Raw genomic sequence first — 23,786 nt, 5'->3', positions numbered from 1 at the left:
CCTCAAATTGTAGAGATGGCTCTTCTTATCTTTATCTAGGGAGGCTGCACTTCTGGCCATTCAGACATAGACATCTCTGTGGAAGGAAGCAAGAACAAATTCACATGCAAAGATACTGTATCCCAAATGAATTTCAGAAACATGCCCATCCCTGAAATCATCATACCCATGGCAGAGCTACCCCAAAATCCAATAGAGCTCTTCCCCTGTCTCAGATTTAAGACCAGTTGCACCACATATATCAGGTCTAAGAACTGTCCTTACAAGCTTATATGAACTTAAGCGAAGTTTTTATCTTCAATTTGTAGATCTCAAAAAAAGTCTTTAATTTCCAGGGCACATGGCAGTCAGGTTTCAGTATTTACTAGTAATGTGGACTGGTACTATGAGGCACATATGCCTAAAAATTTAAAAATAAATGGATGTTTGTACCACTTTTAATTTCATTTTAATCCAATACTCACAATAATGGTAAAATAGTGAAACATCTATCTAGTTGCTTAAGTCAATAAAGATAATTTTTAGAAGTTTGTTCATTTTACCACTGTACTTTTCTAATCTGTTGTACCTACTACACTTCTGACTAAAGATACAAAAATTAGTCGGCTTCCTTCTTTCTTTGTCTTCTCACCTTGGTTTCAAAGTTGCTTGTACCTTTCTGAGATTCGTTCTAAGTTATTGGTGTGGAATTACCACATTTGATATCACTATACTGTAATTTTCCATAGTCATCTTTCTAATTCTGTCTCTGCATATCTAGGTGTGTGCTTATGTGTCTGCCTGTGTGTGTGTAGATGGGATAGTTTATAGTTTGTGGTAAAATTTATTTTTAAAATATATGAATCAGTCTCATCTTCTCAACAACTATAAGGTTTGACTTCACTGATACATCTTTGCTCATAACCTTAGGTATATAGTTTCTAGGTCACCAATGGACCAAATGATTTTATATGCTTTGCACATATATTCAGAGGTGAAACTGCTACATCTTAGGTTATCTCTCTGTTTGATATTTTATGAAGCCCCTTTACTTTTCTTTCATATTTATTGTACACATCAGATAATAGAATTGTATTAGTACAAAGAAAGACACTTCAAAGTCAACCTCATGGTCACTGTTAAGACACTAAGGATATTTTTGGTCGAACTATCAGGATAACTTTGAGCCTCATATGTCTGACTGTCCATGTGTGTCCCCAGATTTTGGAAATGTCTTTCATTATATATGTGAATTTTCTTCTTCATTTAAAAATTTTTAATTATTCATTAGGTTCCATAATGTAAAGAGTAGCTTTTGATAATGTTATGTAAATCCTGTAGGCTTTCCTTCTTTTTGTTGCTTTCCTTGTATTCAGTGTTTAGATGATTTAAAATCTACTCTTGGTGAGGTCTATGATGCTTCTATTTGATAGAATTGATTGCTGTTGACTGGCACAGATTTCTTATTTAATTTTGCCACTGAGTTAATTAGTTAACTTTTTATTTTTGGTTTCTTTTCTTCATCTTTATAATGGAAAATATTTAATTGAGTGGCTTACAGTTTTGAAGTTCAGTCCAGTATCATCATGGTGGGACATGGCAGTGTACAGACAGATATGGTACTGGAGAAGGAGCTGAAAATTCTACATCTTGATTCACAAACAACAGGATGTGAACTGAGTGTCATACTGGGAAAAGCTAGAACAAAGGAGACCTCAAAGCCTACTGTCATGGTGACACATCTCCTCCAACAAAGTTATCTCAACCATCTCTTTGGTACAATACTCATTTTACTCTTTTATTACACTAATTATGTTCAGGTATTTGTATTTTCTTCTAACACACAGAATTTCTTTCAAATAATTATTTTTAATTTTTTTTGTCAGGCAGTTTGGTTCTCTACATTTTGTTGATCTTGTTTATTTAAGTTTACTCTCTTTATTAGTAATGTTTAATTTCATGGTTCTACATGATTTTGCAATTTTGTGCTGGAATTTTTATATTTGAACAATTTGTGAATTTTTGAGTTATTCTGATGATCAATAGGCATAAAGCAAATTTGTTAAACTGTACAATGCTAGTGGGAGCCAACCAGGAATGTGTAGTGATTCCAAATTGTGGAGGTTTTTTAAGTGATTATCTCAGAGGACTGGTGTCTGGCCCTTGCTGATCGTAGCTAAAAGGTGCAAGGTGACTCTTGGCAGCAGTTTTCAGTTAAGTGGCAATAGGTAGTGCTTTGCAGCAATGGTAACTGTGACTATAATTAGGTCTACACATATCAACAGTGCTTCGTTTCAGGGTCTCACGAAGCATCCTTTGTCAGATCAGTTCTCATACATGTACTACTACAGAAGCCAAGAAAAGAAATACTTGCATGTAATACCATACCAGCCAGCTTCCCATGTCCAATTAGTGGTTGGGATTTGGCAGCCAGCCATTTTCTGTTGTTGCACACATTTAGCTATGAAAAAAATAACATGAAAACATATGAGTTCTTGGTTTTGAGTTTTATGTCTTTGAAGTATGTATTCACCAATATTATTGAATAATTTTTGTGACTGGATGTGGACATTATTTGAAGCAAAATAAACGAAATTAAACTAGTACTCATTACTTCTTTATTAATCTAGCATGTTAAGTTTCCCCTAAATCTGTTCTCACAACTCTGTTTAATTCTAGCCTCAGGTTATCCAACACCATCTTTTAGACTCCATGGCTAATACATGTGTACAGGCATACACACGCACACACACACACACACAAGCACATACAAACACAAACACACACTTTCTCTCAACTGAAGAATGGATAAAAATGTGGTATATCTACAAAATGGAGTATCACTCAGTGGGGGACAAACAAAACAAACAAACAAACAAAAAAAGATATCATGAAATTTGCAGGCAAATGGGTAGAACTAGGAAAATCATCCTGAATGAGGTGATCCAGAGCCAGAAATATGAATGTAGTATGTATTCACTAAGAAGTGGATATTAGAAATAAATCAAAGGATAATCAGGCTATAATCCTCAGTCCCAGAGAAGCTAGGTAATAATGACGATCCTAAGAGGGACTCTTGGATCTCCCTCAGAAGAAGAAATAGATGAGATGTTCTGTGTAAACTGGGGGCAAGCAAGGGGAGGGAAGTCTAGGGTAGGGGATGGGAGGATGGGAACATGAGGGTTTAGGATAGTTGTTTTAGAAATGGAAAGGAAAGGAGAGTAATTAAAGCAATATTTTTATAGAGGGAGTCATTATGGGGCAAGGGAGATACCAGCTGCCAGGAAAACTCCCAGGAATCCACAAGGATGACCCCAGTTAAGCCTCCTAGCAACAGTGGATATGGTGCCTGAACTAGTTCTTCCCTGCAATCAGACTGGTGACTACCCTAATTGTCATCATGGAGCCTTCATCCAGAAACTGATGGAAGTAGATAGAGATCCACATCTAAACACTGGGCCATGCTCCAGGAGTCCAGTTGAAGAGAGGGTGGAGGGAATATATGAGGAAGTGGGTAGGTCAAGATCATGATGGGAAACCCACTGAGATCCCTTATCTGAGCTTGTGGGAGCTCATGAACTTTGAACAGACAGCAAGTGAGCCTACATGGTACCGAACTAGATCCTCTACATCTGAGTGACAGTTGTGTAGCTTGATCACTTTTTATTAAAAATTTCCGCCTCCTCCCTGTCTCCATTTCCCCCCTCCCCCCATTACCCACGTCCCCCTCCCCTCCCCCTCCCTCTCCAGTCCAAAGAGCAGTCAGGGTTCCCTGCCCTGTGGGCAATCCAAGGTCCTTCCCCCTCCATCCAGGTCTAGGAAGGTGAGCATCCAAACAGGCTAGGCTCCCACAAAGTCAGTTCATGCAGTAGGATCAAAACCCAGTGCCATTGTTCTTGGCTTCTCAGCAGCCCTCATTGTCCAACATGTTCAGAGAGTCCAATTTTATCCTATGCTTTTTCAGTCCCAGTCCAGCTGGCCTTGGTGAGCTCCCATTAGCTAAGCCACACCATTTCAGTGTGTGGGTGCACCCCTCGCGATCCTGACTTCCTTGCTCATGTTCTCCCTCCTTCTGTTCCTCATTTGGACCTTGGGAGCTCAGTTCATTGCTCCAATGTGGGTCTCTATCTCTATCTCCATCCATCGCCAGATGAAATTTCTATGGTGATATGCAAGATATTCATTAGTATGGCTATAGGATCGGGCCATTTCAGGCTCTCTCTCCTCAGCTGCCCAAGGACCTAGCTGGGGACATCTCCCTGGACCCCTGGGAACCCCTCTAAAGTCAAGACTCTTGCCAACCCTAAAATGGCTCCCTTAATTAAGATATATACTTCCCTGCTCCCATATCCATCCTTCCTTTATCCCAACCATCCAATTCCCCCAAGCTCTCCCCACCCTGAATGAGGTAATCCAGACCCAAAAAGATGAACATGGGATGCACTCACTCGTAATTGGTTTTAGCCATAGATAAAGAACATTGAGCCCATAATTCGCGATCCTAGAGAAGCTAAATAAGAAGGTGAACCCAAAGAAAAATGTATAGTTATCCTCCTGGATATTGGAAGTAGACAATATTGCTGGGCAAAAATTGGGAACTGGGGGGGGTGGGGTGGGATGGGGGAAAGGGGAGATGGGGAGAGAATAACTTGATCATTTTTGCTACCCCTAGAAGACCAAGACCTATCCCTGTGGACTCTTTAGGCTCTTTAGGACCTATTCCCTGTGGCGGAATGCCTTGTTCAGCCTTGATACAGAGGGAGGAGCTTGGTCCTGCCTCAACTTTATGTGCCATGTAAATGTAGATGAACAAGTAGTGGGTGGTGGTGTGTATGGGAGGAGAGAAGGTAGGGGAAACTGTGATTGGTATATAAAATAAATTAAAAATGATTAATAAATATATGGCAAAAACATGGAAAATTTAGAATTCTTTTAGCCTTCATTCATGCAAATCTGAGGATTAAATCACAAAAATAAAATCAATTGAACCATGGGTTGTAACTGAAGAAATGCTAACCATATGTGGAAAGAATATAATTGACATATTTCTTTAATTCAAACGTTACATAAGGTTTACATGTATCAAATCATCACAGAATACTACTAGTATGTGCATTTATCCCATGTATCATCTAAAATAATATAATTGAATAATTAAAAAATATCAATTATAACATAAATATAATATAAACATGATTTAAACAAGTTGTGTAATATAGCACCATTCACTTACATAGATAAATGTATTTTTTATTTTTGAAAAAGTAAAATAGAGCACAAACAAATATTTTTTATGAATATTACTGGGGAAACGCTTAAGGATCAAGAAATAAATCTCTTTTCATTTACGTTTTATATGCTACAAATTAGACAAATTTTAGTAGATTAAACGTTTTGATTACAGTTGTTCTGATTTACTATAATTGAGAAAAAAAGAATGACAACATGATAAAGAGGATGGAGAAGAAGGAAACAGAAAGAAAAAAGTTGACAAAGAGCACAGATGTTCCCACTGTGGGGATGAGAGGAATCAGAATGAGTGAGAAAGGAAGCAGGCAGCACTGTCAATGTCTGCGAGGGAAAAGAGGGACTGGTATTTTCCATAATGCATAAAGGGAAGACAGTAAGTATACCATGATGGTCAGCTGGGCTTGGCAATAGGATTCCGTGAGCTAATATTTGGAAATATGTTGAGGATGGAAGCAAATGAGATCCAAGGGTCCAGAGTTTGTGCTTCACGATTTTGTCCTAAGCTTGTGTTTAGAACTGTGTCTATTAAACTGGTTTTCAGTTGGTGTTCAATGTTAAGACACCAAAATGATGGTCTGTAAGGCAAACAATACAAACAGACAAGCAAACAAAATCCCAAATGAAAATTTAAATGAATCTTTCTCAGCAGGATTTGTTTTGGTGTGTTTTCTTGGCTTCTCACTGTTCAGTTTGAATCTGTTTCTGGAATCCCACACACAGGCTACACTAATTTTCTGAAGTCCCCGCACTGGAAATCCTTTCAGAACTTTTAAGTCATTTTTCTTATGCACTGTGTGCTTTGCCCCTAAGCCCATTGTTTGAAACGTTTGTTGCTCTTCAGGCCACAGAGGAGCAAATCTTTCAAAGTGGCCATGCTGGCTTAGCCTGCGGAGAGGAAAGTTGACACGAGGAGTTCAAGTACTGTGAATTTAAACAGAAAAAATGTCTTTCTAAAGTCCCAGTTATGTTCAACTAGAGTGTATCCATATCTCAAAAATGGCACTTCCCTATTTTAAATTTACAATCATTGCTGTCCTGCTGCTCACCCAGGGGCTCAGCTGGTACTAACAATCGCATTGTTCTGCTCTGTGGCCAGGGAAATAGTCATAGTGACTTCAATTCAGCCCTCTACCACTGAATCTAGATCTGCATCAAATCCCGAGCAAGAATGCTGATGAGCACAGAAAAGAAGATGGCAACTTGATGATCAATGGATAGACAGTATATAATATAGCAAACTGGGTAGATAATAGATAGTGGATTAGTAGATATATGGATATATAAATGGATTAAAGGTATATACACACACAAACATGATGTTAAATATTATAGTTGAAGGTAGATAATAGTTTATAGTGATATGGGTCCTAATGGGTAATACATGACATATAAACATGAAAACAGATGATAGATGGATGAAACAATAGACAATAAATTATGCTAGAAGAAAGATAATAGATTCATGACACAGGAGAGAGAATATCAAGGTGGAAAATGTGATAATTAGATGATGGTGATAATTGATAGATGATAGATAGACATATAGATGATAGATAGACAGATAGATAGATAGACAGACAGATAGATAGATAGATGATAGATAAAAGGATAATGCCATTTAAATCCTTCATAGATAGAAAATATTAATGCTTTAACGTCAAATCAGATACATTCTGAATAGATAACATAAAATATAATTCTCTCTTCCATTTCCTTCCTTCCCTTTTATCCCCTTCCCTAATATCCCTTTTTGAACCCATGCAGTTTCCTCACTTTTGCTCGTGTTCTATGCTCTTTCCTTCCACAGCATTGAGACAATTACTCTTTTTTACTTCTTTCTACTGGAAATTTAGTTGAGACAAAAATGATTCCTTCCTCTCTACTTTAAAATGTCCATTTTCCTTTGCCTGCTGTAGAAATACACACAGTTTGCTAAAGATTAAATTCATTTTCTCAATTCATTTAATTTTTGGCTCAGACACTGTTCTAAATTTTAGAGTGGAAGGAAATTGCCTTATAGAAAGTATTGCATATATAATCTCATTGATGTATGCTTCACAGTGGCAGATTTTTGAAAAAAAAAGTCTTTCATTGTTTAAAACTTTCTTATCTCTCTTAACCTCTCTAATACTGATATTTCAAAAAACTATAATTTTATTATAAAATTGAAATCCAAGTCCAACCTAAATTTGATTAATATCATTCTGTCTGCCTCACCAATAAACTTCACTTCTAATGCACAATTTCTTCTAATCTTATTCATATTGCTCTAAAGTCCAGGGATCCTATGTAGTTCCACCTTCTAAATACTATATTGCATTGGTACTTTCCCAGTAATGCTTTGAGTATTTCATGTTGATTTTTTAATGTTTTTCACTTAAAAGTGTTGCAGGGTTTTCTATCTGTCAGTCTAAATCTACAAGGCATATTAATTGATTTTGTCCCCATAGAATTATGAAGCAGATCTTAATAATTTCCTAGATCTCAGCATTTTTGTTTGCATTGGAGTAAACTGTGACACATCCTCTGTGTCCCATTCAGTTAAGCACTGGCCTCTGCGTCTGATTCAGCCACAACTTTTATTGAGAACAGACACCAGGAATATAGGGATATAATTACCAAAGACTTTGTTTAGGACAGGTAGGCACAAACTGCAGCACAAGAGACAAGGTGCAAAACATACGGTAGTAGACAGTTTACGACAACTGAGATTCACCTGGGGGAGGTTAGGAATTAGAGACAGTGAGGGCAGAAACCAAAAACAGTAATCATACTATGGTTGTAACGCAGGGAGCAGCTGTTTTAGTACAGAGAGTCACAAACCACATGGAGTTCAAGCCCAGCAAAGAGAACTTAATGAGAATCTGCCTCAAATATAATAAAACAGAGGCTATAGCTCAGTGTTCGGGAATATGATTACCAAACATAAAGCCCTGATTTCAATACAAAGTGTCACAAACACCTAAAAGTTAATAAACTAATTAATATAAAGTTCAACCAACCTAAGCAGAGAGAACAAACGATTTTTACTTCTCTGTAATTGCCTTCTTTCCTCATGATTTCTTTCTGTGTGCTCCACAGACAGAATTAGAACAGAAAGTGGAACAGAGATCATTTGTGCATGTGCACACAAATCAACTTTCTTTGGGACAAGTCATGGTTTCTTCAGCATCTACTGTATGTCAAGCATAAACAACTTACACTTACCAGCAAGATGCACCATCTCCAGTTATACCTAACGTACTCAAAATGTGAAATCTATAACACCAATTGCTTTATTATTTTTAAATAAAATAAATCATATCCTCATCTTCAAATCAATATTATATGAATGCTATAAAAAAGCATAAGGAATTAAAGCACTAATATCTGCCTGAAATACTGCTGGACACCAAACAAATGTTCCTGTGTAACAAAGAATCAAGCATAGTGAGCCCACCACATGAGATAAACTCCTTTTCTCTGAGAATAGTTACATGCTAGGGACTTTGCTATAAAGAGGTTCAACACAAAGCAAACAATATTTGTGTAGTAATTTGTGAAATAAAGTTTGTGTTGTTCAACTAATTCCTGTAATGATTAACATTGTTTGTTAGCTTGGTGGGATCTAAAATCATACAGTTGATATATAGACATATTTGTGAGCTTCTATATCACGTGAATTGAAATGGAAAACTCAATATTAACTGTGGGTAACACCAGTTCATATGCTCGAGCTTTGGAAAAGGTCAAAAGGAGATGGAAAAAAAATACACCAGCATTTTCTTTGTCAGTGCCCAGACTGCAATGTGACCACTTGTCTCATACTCTTACCACCACACTTTCTGCTATGGTAGACTATACCTTCAATTCATGAAAAAAATGTTCCTCACCAAATTATAACACTAAGTAATTAAAATGAATGCATTGACTAGCTCTTTCAGTTATGTTCTCCATACTTTGTATGATATATCAACTGATCAAGAAACACTGAGATATCTGGGAGAAGGGCCATCTTAATGAGCTGATGAGAATCACTCCTACGATGAATGATGTATCCTGGGCTTTTGCAAATGACACAGGTACTCCATATTCTATCTACATACTGATCTTAGTCTTTCCTCAGAAATCTTTATTATTATTATTTGTCATCATTTTCCTTGAAAACATCTAACATCTTCTCTGTTAATAGGCAATTCCATTTAGATCATCAACTATGAAACCTTTGTACATCCATTCAGCTTGTTGGCTGAAGGATCACCATAGAAACCACTAAACAATTCAAGCTATTGCCAAAGCTATTGGTTACTCTCTACAAATTAATATTTAAGGCCTTATTTTTTAAGATAATACCTACACAACTCATGAAGAAGTCAAGGTAGTGCTTACTTAGAGCCTTCACCTCTAGAGACTGGTGTTCATGGTACTATACACTGAGAAAGAAAAAAGGTAATCACTAAGCCAGCTAAAAACACTTTGGACCTCCATGGAGACTGACCAGAAAGATACCCTAGTGCAACCGTGATATGAAGGCTGTGGGAATAAGTCACCACTCTCTGACTGAACTTAACGACTACCCCATGAGAAAGAATCTGCCACTAGCACTGTTCAAATGGTCAAGAACCTGAGAGTAGCTAGACCAAGGTCCTGGGGGAAATGAAATGATAAAGGAGGGAAGTAATAAAATGAGTACTAATAATTTCATGCTACTCATGTAGAATAGGACCTTGCTCTGTGTCATCAGAGAAGCTTCCTTTTGCAATATATATGAACGAATACAGAGACACATAACCAGACAATGGGCAGAGAATGAAAGACCTTGGAACATTTCATCCTAAATGAGCCTAAAAGATACATGTATATTATACAGGTATATAATAATTATCTAATTGCATATTGTGTTGTTTCTAAAATGCCATACCAAACATGTGCTTCTTTCTATGGTAATTGGAAATTAAAGAAAATCCTAAGTAATTTTCATGGAAAAGCCTCATGATTTATTCCATTTTATTCCTAAAATTTCACCAAGATGGTAGATCTTTCAAAATTAAGATCTGTATTACACACTCTTAAAAATCTGCCTATGAAGGAAACAATTAAAATTCTTGCTATTTCCAACTTACTGTGTCTAACTTGCAAAATATGACCAATTTATTGTGATAACAAAACCCCTCTAACTGTAAGAGAAACAGTTATATAATATATATATATATATATACAGTTATATATATATATACAGTTATATATATATATATATAAACAAAAACATGTCTGTAAACTTCTTCTGATATTTCTAATTTATGAGATATAACTGGCAGCATTTGGCAGGATTGTAACTACCACATGCCAAAGTTATAAGTGTTTCTCCACAAAAAATATTGTTTCCAGAAGATCAGCTGCAATTGTCAATTCCAACTCATTAAGTTCATGAAAATGTACTATTAACTTCCTTAGTACATTGAACTTTTGCACAGGCCAAACAGGTACATGAATGTGAATGTGACAAGAGTCAGGAATCTTGCATATTTACTATATATCCCATGACTTCTCTGCTGGTTGAGCCCTTCACAAAAGCTCATGTGTGTCAATGAAGTCAGAAAAATAAAATGATTAAAGTCTTTAAGAACCCAAAGACTACCCCTAAGTACCTTTAATAGAATCAAGGTTGCCTGGTTAGTGATCTTCTGCCTGCCTGGACTAAACCTTATAATATCATGCATTTTAAAACTTGAATTACCTTATTATGTATTTTTCTTATTTCTTTCTTTGAAGCAAAACTTCTCATGTAGCTCACACTTTGTGGTAGTGGCTAAGTACCCCAGAGTGGCTTCATTTCTACAGTGATCCTCCTGCTTCAGCTTCCTCAGTTCTCTCATTAAAAGCATTCACCACCATACTCCATGGGCTGAGCCCTTCACAAGAGTTCATTTGTCTCCTCTGGTATCAGACTAAACCTAAATATGATTAACCTCTTAAAGAGCTTAGTGGCTTCAGTGAGACTTTTCATCCCCTGGATACTCTTAATGGAATTAAGGCTGCATGCTTAGTCATAAGCTGCTTGTCCTAAACTTAACAGTTTAAAACTTGAAAAACTCCCTCTGCATGGAATTTCGTGTCTACATTTATAACTTGTATTTATCCTTGCTAGTGATACTAGCTTGTACTTGACACAAAAACCCCATTTACTTCTACAGACACTTTGGGATGCCAAAGAAAATGCAGCTCTCTCCATGATAGTAACTTAAGTGGTCCTGAATGGTGCTTCAGCTACATCTCTGTAAAAGCTAGAAATCCAAATTTCTCTGGACTTACATGGAAAAGAAATGAATATGTTTTTGGTTATGAACTTCAGAGGAGGACATGATATACAGAAATGTCTATAAAATTGTGTCATGTAGCCTAAAGTATTTCATTGACTTCTTATAACAATATAATGTTTTGTCAAAGAATGGGACTGTAGCATATTAGTAGGGCACTTAACTGCTGCATATGAGACCCTGGCTTAAATATTCAATTCCCACAAAAACAATAAAATTACTAAAAAGTAAAAATTATCAAATTATTTGCTCTTTTGATGACCAATTTCTTGAGTTCTTTTATATTTTGGAAATCAGACCTCTGTCTGATTTGGGGTTGGTTAAGATCTTTTCCCATTCTGTAAGCTGCTGCTTTGTCTTGCTGACCATGTCCTTTGCTTTACAGAAACTTCTCAGTTTCAGGAGGTTCCATTTATTAATTGCTTCTCTGTGTTTGGGCGACTAGGGTTATATATAGGAAGTTGTACATTTTTCAATGTGTTCAAGTATACATCCACATTTCTCTTCTATCAGGTTCAGTGTGGTTGGTTTTATGTGGAGATCTGTAATCCATTTGTACTTGAGTTTTGGCATGGCAATAGATATGCACTTATTTTCATTCTTCTGCATGTTGATATACAGTTATGCCAGCACCATTTGTTGAACATGCTTTCTTTTTTTTCCATTTTATATATTTTGCTTCTTTGTCAAAAATCAGGTGTTCGTAAGTAAATTGATTGATATCTAGGTCTTTAAATCAGTTCCATTGGTCCTTCTGTCTGTTTTTATGCCAATTCCAGGCTGTTTTCAGTACTGTAGCTCTATAGTAGAGCTTAAAGTTAGGGATTTGGATGGCTCCAGAAATTCCCTTATTTTACAGGACTGTTTTGGCTATCCTGGGGTTTTTTGTTGCTGGTGGGAATGCAAACTGGTACAGCCACTTTGGAAATAAGTGTGATGATTTCTCAAAAAATTGGGAAACAACCTACCTCAAGATTCAGCAATACCACTGATTGGTATATACCCAAAGGATGTTCAATCTTACCACAAGGATATGTGCTCAATTATGTTCGTATCAGAATTATTTGCCATAGCCAAAACCTAGAAACAACCTAAATGCTCTTCAACTGAAGAATGGGCAAAGAAGAGCTAGTATATTTATACAACAGAGTACTACACAGCAGAAAAAAATGACATCTTGAAACTTGTGAGAAAATGGATGGACATTTTGAGTGAAGATCTTGAGTGAAATAACCTAGACCCAGTAAAACAAATAGAATATGTACTCATTTATAACTGGTTTTTGGACTTAGAGCAAAAAAGCCAGCCTACAATTCACAATCCAAGAGAACCCTAAGAGAGATATACGTAGATCTAATCTACATGGGAAGTAGAAAATGACAAGATCTCCTGATTAAATTAGGAGCATGGGAATCATGGGAGAGGGTAGAAGGGGAGGAGGGAATGAAATAGGGAAGTGGAGAAAAATATATAGCTCAAAAAAACAATTAAAACAATATTTCTCCTAAATTCAAAAATTAATTGAAAGTATTTTAAATATTTCCATAGACTGTTTATAAGTCTACTCCTTTTGTGGTTATGAATTTTGTAACACAATTTTTAGTCTCTTTGAGTTTACGTGTATGAATGCTGCTATATATAAATCTATTTATAACTATGGCATCATCTACATAAAATAAGCAACACTACATACTAGTAACTAGAACTACTTATAAATTTAATCCAGAAGGGAAATATTGAGTAATAGGACTCTGTGTCTTAAGATAAAATATTATTAATAACTTTGAGAAGAATAAATAGTATAAAATGTGCCTAGTACTAAATTTTAAGTAATGCTCTGTTTAAAAACATCTGCATACTAACCAAATTTCATAGATAAGATTCTTCAAACTGATGCAATATTAAAACAATAAAACTTATGGAGATTCTAAATTCATGTTTTCGTGACTTCTAGTAATCACAAGAGTAGGTAGCTATAATTATGGAAAAAAACACCAGTGGAACCACAGATAAGCACCTGATCCAGAATAGAGTGAGCAGTGATGGAAAATAATGAAGCCATCAGAGAGGTCACTACCTTCATCTCATTTGAAAGTAATCTTAGATGTAGTATGTCCTTTGAAAAGTGTAGATTGACTCTTTTTCTTACCACAAAGCAACCTTATTTTAAGGAAGATAGATAATTAATGATGGAGTGAGTACAGAATATAGGAACATACATCCATGGAATATCTATATAATTTTCTCAAACATAAAAAAAATGCAAGCTGACCTTTTATATACAATTTCATAAGGTGATGTGGGAGTGATTTCTTTATAATCTGTTGCTTTCATTGGTTAATTAATAAAGAAACTGCCTAGGCCCATTTGATAGGCCAACCCTTAGGTGGGTGGAGTAGACAGAACAGAATGCTGGGAGAAAGAAGCCGAGTCAGTGAGTCGCCATGATTCTCCTGCCGGACACAGATGCAGGTTAAGATCCTCCCTGGTAAGCCACCAGCTTGTGGTGCTACACGGAATATTAGAAATGGGTTAGATCAATATGTGAGAGCTAGCCAATAAGAGGCTGGAACTAATGGGCCAGGCAGTGATTAAAAGAATACAGTTTCCGTGTAATTATTTTAGATAAAGCCATGCGGGCAGCCGGGTGCCGGGGATGCAGCCCCACCGCTCTTATCACAACAATAAGGGAATTTTTCTGCTTAAAAATGAATGATTATCAACATTAGTCCATACAATGTGAACTAAAAATACACATTGTAATATGTATGACTATTAAGCTATGAAAATGTTATAAACCCGTTATATAACAATAATATATATAAAAAATGCTATTGCCATTTGTAGAATCCCTTATGTGAACCTCTGAGCTTTTGTAATTTGAACTCCTGTAGGAGTTTGTTTCTGACAAAGAACTTGAACACCAATGTTAACGTTTTTGTAAGACATAGAGGAATCTAACCTTCGCTTCATTACAGCATAAACCACATCTTGTTTCAAATATTTGTATCATTTGATCCAATAGTCTCAATACTCTTCCCTTTATTAATACTTGCTAACTTATTATTTTATTTACAGCTTAATATTTTCTTTTTATCTCATTGGCAGACCTTTGATTCATCGAGATTAAATAACCCTTTATTTTTATGTGCATATGAAACTATGATTTGTGCCATTTATAAACATACATGCTTATAGATTCCATGATCACAGAATTTCCCCTTAACATTGTATTAGGACCCATCTGTCCATTCACATTTTAAATATCTATATTTAGACAACTAAGTCTATAAGAAAGAAACATGAGCAGTATTCATATTTACTCTTTCTCCAACTTTCCATAAACACTCAATTCTGTGAATGATGTTCTAGTCGAGATAAGTTTTTCATATACTCTTTGCACTCTTGGAGTGCTCTTTCTTATGACTAATAGTTGTCTGACATCACTCATGCTGGACAATGGCAGGTGGTTCTCTGGATCAATAGTGGCCTTTTCCCAAGCATGGGTCAAAGTAAAGAACATAACTCTATATTTTTTCAGAAAAAAAAATTTAGATTAAATTAATAGTGATGATAGCACTTAAAATTAAAATACATTATTCTGATTATTCTTTGACATTATTATTTATGATATTTACTTATGATTTAAATGACATAAATTTTATTATAAGGATTTTACCCTCCAGATTTCTTCATTTCAGAGACATGCTCTTTTGTAATAAAGTTTTAGTTCTTTCAGCATTTTTAAGTTGGAAAGAATTCACAAACTTTTGCAATTCTTAAAAGTTAAATTCTCATTTTATCAAGAAAAAATAAGATTTCTCTCAGTGTCTTCATGCTAAATTCTTTATTTGAGAGTGCATGACATTACAAAGCCTTATAAAACTCATATAAAATGAGTTTGTCTGGAATTATTGAACTCCTGAGAGAATTAAATGATCTACTAAATTCATGTCTATCAAACAATAACCATATTACTTACATCTCATATGGAAAACTTTGAAAATTATCTGTGGGTAATTAAATAATTATAATGAATGAGAGAAAAAGTAAAGATTTTGATATATAGTCATTTGTCAGGTAGGCAGAAATGTAAAGTGCTCCAAGGGATAATTTTACCTGATTTTGGACACAATAGCAGCATATTTGACAACAGAACAAAGAAAGCAATGACATTATACGTGATGAGATACAATATGTTGCAAAAAGCATATTGATACCATTATTTCACAGATAAGACTATATTACAATAAGAATTTTACCATTAAGATAAATATGAGTCTCATAGAATTGACTTTGATACCAAGGACAGTTTATTTGTCATGTCAAGATATACTTTAGGCATATTTGCATTCAATGTTATACTTTGATGAATGACTGTAATGATAAGAATAGAATAAGGATCAGAGTATGTGAATTGAGATAAATTCCTAAATTCAGTTATCTGACTCAAAATACGTAACTCAAGGGAAGTAAAACATTTAGATCATCAGCATATAAAATAAGTGGCTGTCTTCTTTCTTCGAATCAGATCAGTTTGACCCAGCAGTGTGTCTTTATAGCATTGGTTTTTCTTATCTAGAACTTCCTGAAAAAAAAGTTCTGGTCACTAGGTTTTCTAAATCCCTATACTAGGTATGCCGTATTTCAGTTTCAAACTTAACAAAAGCAGAAGATCTTTTAGTTATTATGTTATTTGATAACATGAATATCTATTTGTAGATGGAATACCTTGATTGATTCTTATTAGATATAAGGCAAAAGCACTTGATCTATAAGCATGTGGACATGAGTTTGATCATCAGCACCCATGTAAGTAGGGGGTAATGGTGTCACTTGACTATAATCCAAGAGGCAAGAAAATTCTGAGATTTCAGTGGCCAGCCAGTTTAGTTTGTACACTAACAGACCTTGTCTCAAATACACCTGACATCTTGCTATGGTCTCCCATGTGTGAACAGTGGTGCATGATGTGCCAACTCACAAGTCTGTTCCCAATTGCCATGAATATATATAAAATATACATACACAAAAATAAATAATAAAATGAATATTGTTCTATGACTAGAATTTCCTGATTGTATGTATGAAACATGTACTGCCCTATTCTAAGCTTACCTCTTGTACCAGTAGACAAATTTATTGTTTACTTTGTGCAATGAACACATTAAGACATAGACACTTTAACTATAATATAATGAAACAAATAATCCCAAAATATTCTCTCATTAGAGAGACCCAACTTCCAGAAAATAACTTTTATGGTCTCTATTTTTTCAGACAAATATTATCTATCAATTCTGCTGATACTCTTACTTATTTGTCAATGATGAATACATTTAACTGAGGCCAAAAGGATGGTATAATTGTGGGTATCAGAGTTAGCTATTCTCTTAAGTCTGTAACTGTTTTCACCTTACATTTTGCACTAAAATACAAATGGAAGGATTGAGGGGCCAAAATTAAAATGAACGTTGGATTATTGCATACCTAAAACACACTTCTTGTTTTTTTTTTTATTGAAAAAAAAATTTCCGCTTCCTCCCTGCCTCCCATTTCCTACTCCTCCTCCCACCCCTCTCCCCCTCCCCCCACTTCTCTTCTCCTCCCTCTCCAGTCCCAAGAGCAGTCAGGGTTCCCTGCCCTGTGGAAAGTCCAAGGTCCTCCCCCCCTCCATCCAGGTCTAGGAGGTGAATATCCAAACTGTCTAGGCTCCCACAAAGCCAGAACATGAAGTAGGATCAAAACCCCATGCCATTGTCCTTGGACTCTCGTCAGCTCTCATTGTCCACCATGTTCAGAGAGTCTGGTTTGATCACATGCTTTTTCAGTCACAGTCCAGCTGGCCTTGGTGAGCCCCCAATAGATCGGCCCCACTATCTCAGTGGGTGGGTGCACCCCTCGTGGTCCTGACTTCCTTGTTCATGTTCTCCCTCCTTCTGCTCCTCATTAGGACCTTGGGAGCTTAGTCCGGTGCTCCAGTGTGGGTCTCTGTCTCTATCTCCATCCATCGCTAGATGAAGATTCTATGGTGATATGCAAGATATTCATCAGTATGGCTATAGGATAGGTTCATTTCAGGTTCCCTATCCTCAGGTGCCCAAGGAACTAACTGGGGACATTGCCCTGGGTACCTGGTAGCCATTCAAAGTTCAAGTCTCTTGCCAACCCTTAGGTGGCTCCCTTAACTAAGATATGAGTTTCCCTGCTCCCTATCCAAACTTCCTTTATCCCCAATCATCCCGTTTCCCCAAGTTCCCCTCATCCTCTCCTTCACACTTTTCTCTCCCCATCTCCCCTCACCCCCATCCCACCCCACCCCCAAGATTCCAATTTTTTGCCCTGCAATCTTGTCTATTTCCCAAAGCCCGGAGGATAACTATATGTTTTTCCTTGGGTTTACCCTCTTGTTTAGCTTCTTTAGGACCACAAATTATAGACTCAGTGGCCCCTATCCATGGCTAGAAACCAATTATGAGTGAGTACATCCCATGATCTTCTTTTTGAGTCTGGGTTACCTCACTCAGGATAGTATTTTCTATTTCCATCCATTTGCATGCAAAATTCGAGAAGTCATTGTTTTTTACCGCAGAGTAGTACTCTAATGTGTATATATTCCACACTTTCTTCATCTATTCTTCCACTGAAGGACATCTAGGTTGCTTCCAGGTTCTGGCTATTACAAATAATGCTGCTATGAACATAGTTGAACAAATGCTTTTGTCATATGATAGGGCATCTCTTGGGTATATTCCCAAGAGTGGTATTGCTGGGTCCAGGGGAAGGTTGATCCCAATTTTTCTGAGAAACCGCCACACTGATTTCCAAAGTGGCTGCACAAGTTTGCAGTCCCACCAGCAATGGATGAGGGTACCACTTTCTCCACAACCTTTCCAGTAAACGCTATCCTTGGTGTTTTTGATTTTAGCCATTCTGACAGGTTTAAGATGATATCTCAAAGTTGTTTTGTTTTGCATTTCTCTGATCGCTAAGGAGGTTGAGCATGACCTTAAGTATCTTTTGGCCATTTGAACTTCTTCTGTTGAGAATTCTCTGTTCAGTTCAGTGTCCCATTTTTTAATTGGGTTAATTATCCTTTTAAAGTCTAGTTTCTTGAGTTCTTTATATGTTTTGGAGATCAGACCTTTATCTGTTGCTGGGTTGGTGAAGATCTTCTCCCAGTCAGTAGGCTGCCTTTTTGTCTTAATGACAGTGTCCTTTGCTTTACAGAAGCTTCTCAGTTTCAGGAGGTCCCATTTATTCAATGTTGTCCTTAATGTCTGTGCTTTTGGGGTTATACATAGGAAGTGATCTCCTGTGCCCATATGTTTTAGGGTACTTCCCATTTTCTCTTCTACCAGGTTCAGTGTGTTCAGATTGATATTGAGGTCTTTGATCCATTTGGACTTGAGTTTTGTGCATGGTGATAGATATGGGACTATTTTCATTCTTCTACAGGGTGACATCCAGTTGTGCCAGCACCATTTGTTGAAGATGCTTTCTTTATTCCATTGTATACTTTTAGCTCCTTTATCGAAAATGAGGTGTTCATAGGTTTGTGGGTTAAAATCTGGGTCTTCTATATGATTCCATTGGTTGACCTCTCTGTTTTTATGCCAGTACCACACTGTTTTCATTACTGTACCTCTGTAATAGAGTTTGAAGTCAGGGATGGTAATGCCTCCAGAAGGTCCTTTATTGTATAAGATTGTTTTGGCTATCCTGGGTTTTTGGTTTTTCAATATAAAGTTGAGTATTGTCCTCTCAAGATCTGCGGAGAATTTTGATGGGACCTTGATGGGGATTGCATTGAATCTATAAATTGCCTTTGGTAGAATTGCCATTTTTACTATGTTGATCCTCCCAATCCAAGAGCAAGGGAGATCCTTCCATTTTCTGGTATCCTCTTCAATTTCTTTCTTCAATGCCTTAAAGTTCTTGACAAATAGATCTTTCACTTCCTTGGTTAGAGTTACCCCAAGATATTTTATGCTGTTTGTGGCTATTGTGAAAGGTAATGATTCTCTTATTTCCCTCTCTGCTTCCATATCCTTTGTGTATAAGAGGGTGACTGATTTTTTGGAGTTGACCTTGTATCCTGTCACATTCCTAAAGGTGTTTAGCAGCTGTAGGAGTTCTTTGGTGGAGTTTTGGGGGTCGCTTATGTACACTATCATATCATCTGCAAATAATGCAAGTTTAACTTCTTCCTTTCCAATTCGAATCCCCTTTATCCCCTTATGTTGTCTTATTGCTATTGCTAAAACTTCAAGAACTATATTGAAGAGGTATGGAGAGAGTGGACAGCCTTGGAATGTTCCTGATTTTAGTGGGATGGCTTTAAGTTTCTCTCCGTTTAATTTGATGTTAGCTGTCGGCTTGCTGTAAATAGCTTTAATTATATTTAGGTATGACCCTTGTATCCCTAATCTCTCCAAGACTTTTATCATAAAGGGATGTTGAATTTTCTCAAATGCTTTTTCAGCATCTAATGAAACTATCATATGTTTTTTTTCTTTCAGTTTATTTATATGATGGATTACATTGATAGATTTGCATATGTTAAACCAGCCCTGCATCTCTGGGATGAAGCCTACTTGATAATAATGGATAATTTTTCTAATGTGTTCTTGGATTCGGTTTGCCAGTATTATTTGAGGATTTTTGCGTCGATGTTCATGAGTGAGATTGGCCTTTAATTCTCTTTCTTGGTTGAGTCTTTGTGTGGTTTTGGTATCAGATTTACTGTAGCTTCATAAAAGGAATTTGGCAATGACTCTTCTGTTTCTATATTGTGAAATACATTAAGGAGTATAGGTATTAGGTCTTCTTGGAAGGTCTGGTAGAATTCCTCATTGAAACCATCTGGTCCTGGTCTTTTTTGGAAGGGGGGTTTTTGATAACAGCTTCTAATTCTTTGCGACTAACAGGTCTATTTAGGTTGTTCACCTGGTCCTGGTTTAACTTTGGTATATGGTATTCATCTAAAAAAAGTGTCCATTTCTTTTACATTTTCCAGTTTTGTGGCATACAGGCATTTGTAGTAAGATCTAATGATTCTCTGAATTTCCTCTGTGTCTGTGGTTATGTCCCCCTTTTCATTTCTGATCTTATTAATTTGCAAATTCTCTCTCTGCCAATTTATTAGTTTGGATAGGGGTTTATCAATTTTGTTGATTTTCTCCAGGAACCAGCTTTTTGTTTCATTGATTCTTTCAATTGTTTCCTGTGTTTCTATTTTGTTGATTTCAGCCCTCAGTTTTATTATTTCCAGTCTTCTACTCCTAGGTGGGTCTGCTTCTTTTTTTTTTTTAGAGCTTTCAGGTGGGCTATTAAGTCTCCAATGTGTGCTTTCTCTGTTTTCTTTAAGTGGTCACTTAGTGCTATGAACTTTCCTCTCAGGATTGCTTTCAATGTGTCCCATAGGTTTTAGTATGTAGTTTCTTTATTTTCATTGAATTCAAGGAAGACATTAATTTCTTTCTTTATTTCTTCCTTAATCCAGGTATGGTTCAGTAGTTGACTGTTCAGTTTCCATGAGTTTGTAGCTTTCTGGGGGTAGCATTGTTGCTGAATTCTAGCTTTATTCCATGGTGATCTGATAAGATACAGGTGGTTACTAATATTTTTTTGTAACTCTGGATGTTTGCTTTGTTACCAAGTATGTGGTCAATTTTAGAGAAGGTTCAATGAGCTACAGAGAAGAAGGTATATTCTTTCCTATTTGGGTGGAATATTCTATAAATGTCTATTAAGTCCATTTGATTCATTACCTCCATTAATTCTCTTATTTCTCTGTTAGGTTTCTGTCTACTTGACCTGTCCATTGGTGAGAGAGGAGTGTTAAAGTCTCCTACTATTAATGTGTGTGGTTTGATGGCTGCCTTGAGTTTTAGCAATGTTTCTTTTACATAAGTGGGTGCTTTTATATTAGGGGCATAGATATTCAGGATTGAGACTTCATCCTGATGAATTGTTCCTGTTATGAGTAGAAAATGTCCCTCTCCATCTCTTCTGATTGATTTAAGTTTGAAGTCAACTTTCTTAGAAATTAGTATGGCCACACCTGCTTGTTTCTTAGGTCCATTTACTTGATAAGCCTTATCCCAACCCTTTACTCTGAGTAGGTGCCTGTCTTTGTGGTTAAGGTGTGTTTCTTGTAAACAGCAGAATGTTAGATTCTGTTTTCGTTTCCAATCTCTTAGTCTGTGCCTTTTTATAGGTGAGTTGAGTCCATTGACATTAAGTGATATTAATGACCAGTGGTTGTTAACTCCGGTCACTTTTTTAGTAGTAGAGCTTGTGTGTTTCCCTTCTTTGAGTTGCGCTGGTGAAGGGTCTCTAGATGTCTGAGTTATTGTGGTCATTGTTGGACTCCTTGGTTAGTGATTTTCCTTCTATTACTTTCTGTAAGGCTGGATTTGTGGATATGTATTGTTTAAATTTGATTTTATCCTGGAAAATTTTGTTTTCTCCATTTATAGTGAACAAAAGCTTGGCTGGGTATAGTAGTCTGGGCTTGCATCCACGGTCTCTTGGGTTTTTTTTTTTATTTTTATTCTTTTTTAATTAAAATTTCCACCTGCTCCCCGTTTCCCATTTCCCTCCCCGTCCTCCCACATATTGCCCCCTCCTCCCACTCCCCTTCCCCATCACCACTCCTCTTCTCCCCCCCCTCCATTCCCCCTCCCTCTCGATACTGAAGAGCAGTCCAAATTCCCTGCCCTGTGAGAAGACCAAGGTCCTCCCACTTCTATCTAGGTCCAGGAAGGTGAGCATCCAAACAGGCTAAGCTCCCACAAAGCCAGTTCATGTATTAGGATCGAAACCTAGTGCTATTGTCCTTGGCTTCTCATCAGCCTTCATTGTCCGCCATGTTCAGAGAGTCCAGTTTCCACCCATGCTTATTCAGTCCCAGTCCAGCTGGCCTTGGTGGGCTTCCAATAGATCAGTTCCACTGTCACAGTGGGTGGGTGCATCCCTCGTGGTCCTGACTTCCTTGCTCATGTTCTCCCTCCTTCTGCTCCTCATTTGGACCTTAAGAGCTCAGACTCTTGCTCCAACTTGAGTCTCTGTCTCTATCTCAATCCATCGCCAGATGAAGGTTCTAAGGTAATATGTATCCTAGGGTTGCCAAGAGACTTGATTCTAGAGGGGCTCACAGGTGTCCAGGGAGATGTCCCCAGCTGGTACCTTGGGCAACTGAGGAGAGGGTACCTGAAATACCCCATCCTATACTGATGAATATCTTACATGGTCTCTAAGGTTCTGCAGTACATCTATCCAGGACCTTCTGGCTTTCATGGTTTCCATAGAGAAGTCAGGTGTACCTTCTTGGCCTTTTTCCTTTGCAGCTCTTAATATTCTTTCTTTATTCTGTATTCTTTGTGTTTTGATTATTATATGGCAAGGGGATGTTTTTTTTTTTTTTTTTTTTTTTTTTTTTTGATCCAGCCTATTCGGTGTTCTGTATGCTTCTTGAACCTTCATAGGTATATCTTTCTTTAGGTTGGGAAAGTTTTCTTCTATAATTTTATTAAATATATTTTCTGGACCGTTGAGCTGCTCTTCTTCTCTTTCTTCTACTCCTATTATTTGTAGGTTTGGTCTATTTATTGTGTCCCATATTTCCTGAATGTTTTGTGATGAGAGTTTGTTGGCCTTGCTGTTTTCTTTGATCAGCGTCTTTATTTTCTCTATGGTATCTTCAGAATCTGAGATTCTTTCTTCTGTCTCTTGTATTCTGTTGGTTATGCTTGTTTCTGTAGTCTCTATTCGTTTACCTAGATTTTCCATGTCCAGCCGGCCTTCTGTTTGTGTTTTCTTCTTTGCCTGCATTTCAGTTTTCAAGTCTTGAACTGTTTCCATTATCTGTTTGATTGTTTTTCCTTGGTTTCCTAGGGTATCATTCACTGATTTACTCAATTCTTCAAACTTTCTGTTATACTTCTCATCCATTTCTATAAGGGCATTTTTTACATGCTGTTTAAGGGCGTCAATCACTTTCATAAAGTCAATTTTTTCTACTTCTTCATGATTAAGGTGTTCATGTCCTCCTGTTGTGAGGTCGCTGGGTTCTGGTGGTTTCATATTGTTTTTCAGATTGTTGGGTGAATTCTTGCATTGGCACCTGCCCATCTCTTCCTCCGAATGCTCTCCTATGGATCTTCTTTTACAGGATCAGGTTTCATTGCCTACTGATATACATTCCCAATGATGGCACTCCCCAGTGATGGCTCTCCTGGTGCTCCAGTGATGTCT

This window comes from Chionomys nivalis, chromosome 1 (assembly GCF_950005125.1).
Source record: "Chionomys nivalis chromosome 1, mChiNiv1.1, whole genome shotgun sequence".
Classification (NCBI taxonomy): Eukaryota; Metazoa; Chordata; class Mammalia; order Rodentia; family Cricetidae; genus Chionomys; species Chionomys nivalis.
The sequence above is the reverse complement of the archived record's forward strand: the minus strand, read 5'-3'. Positions refer to the sequence as shown.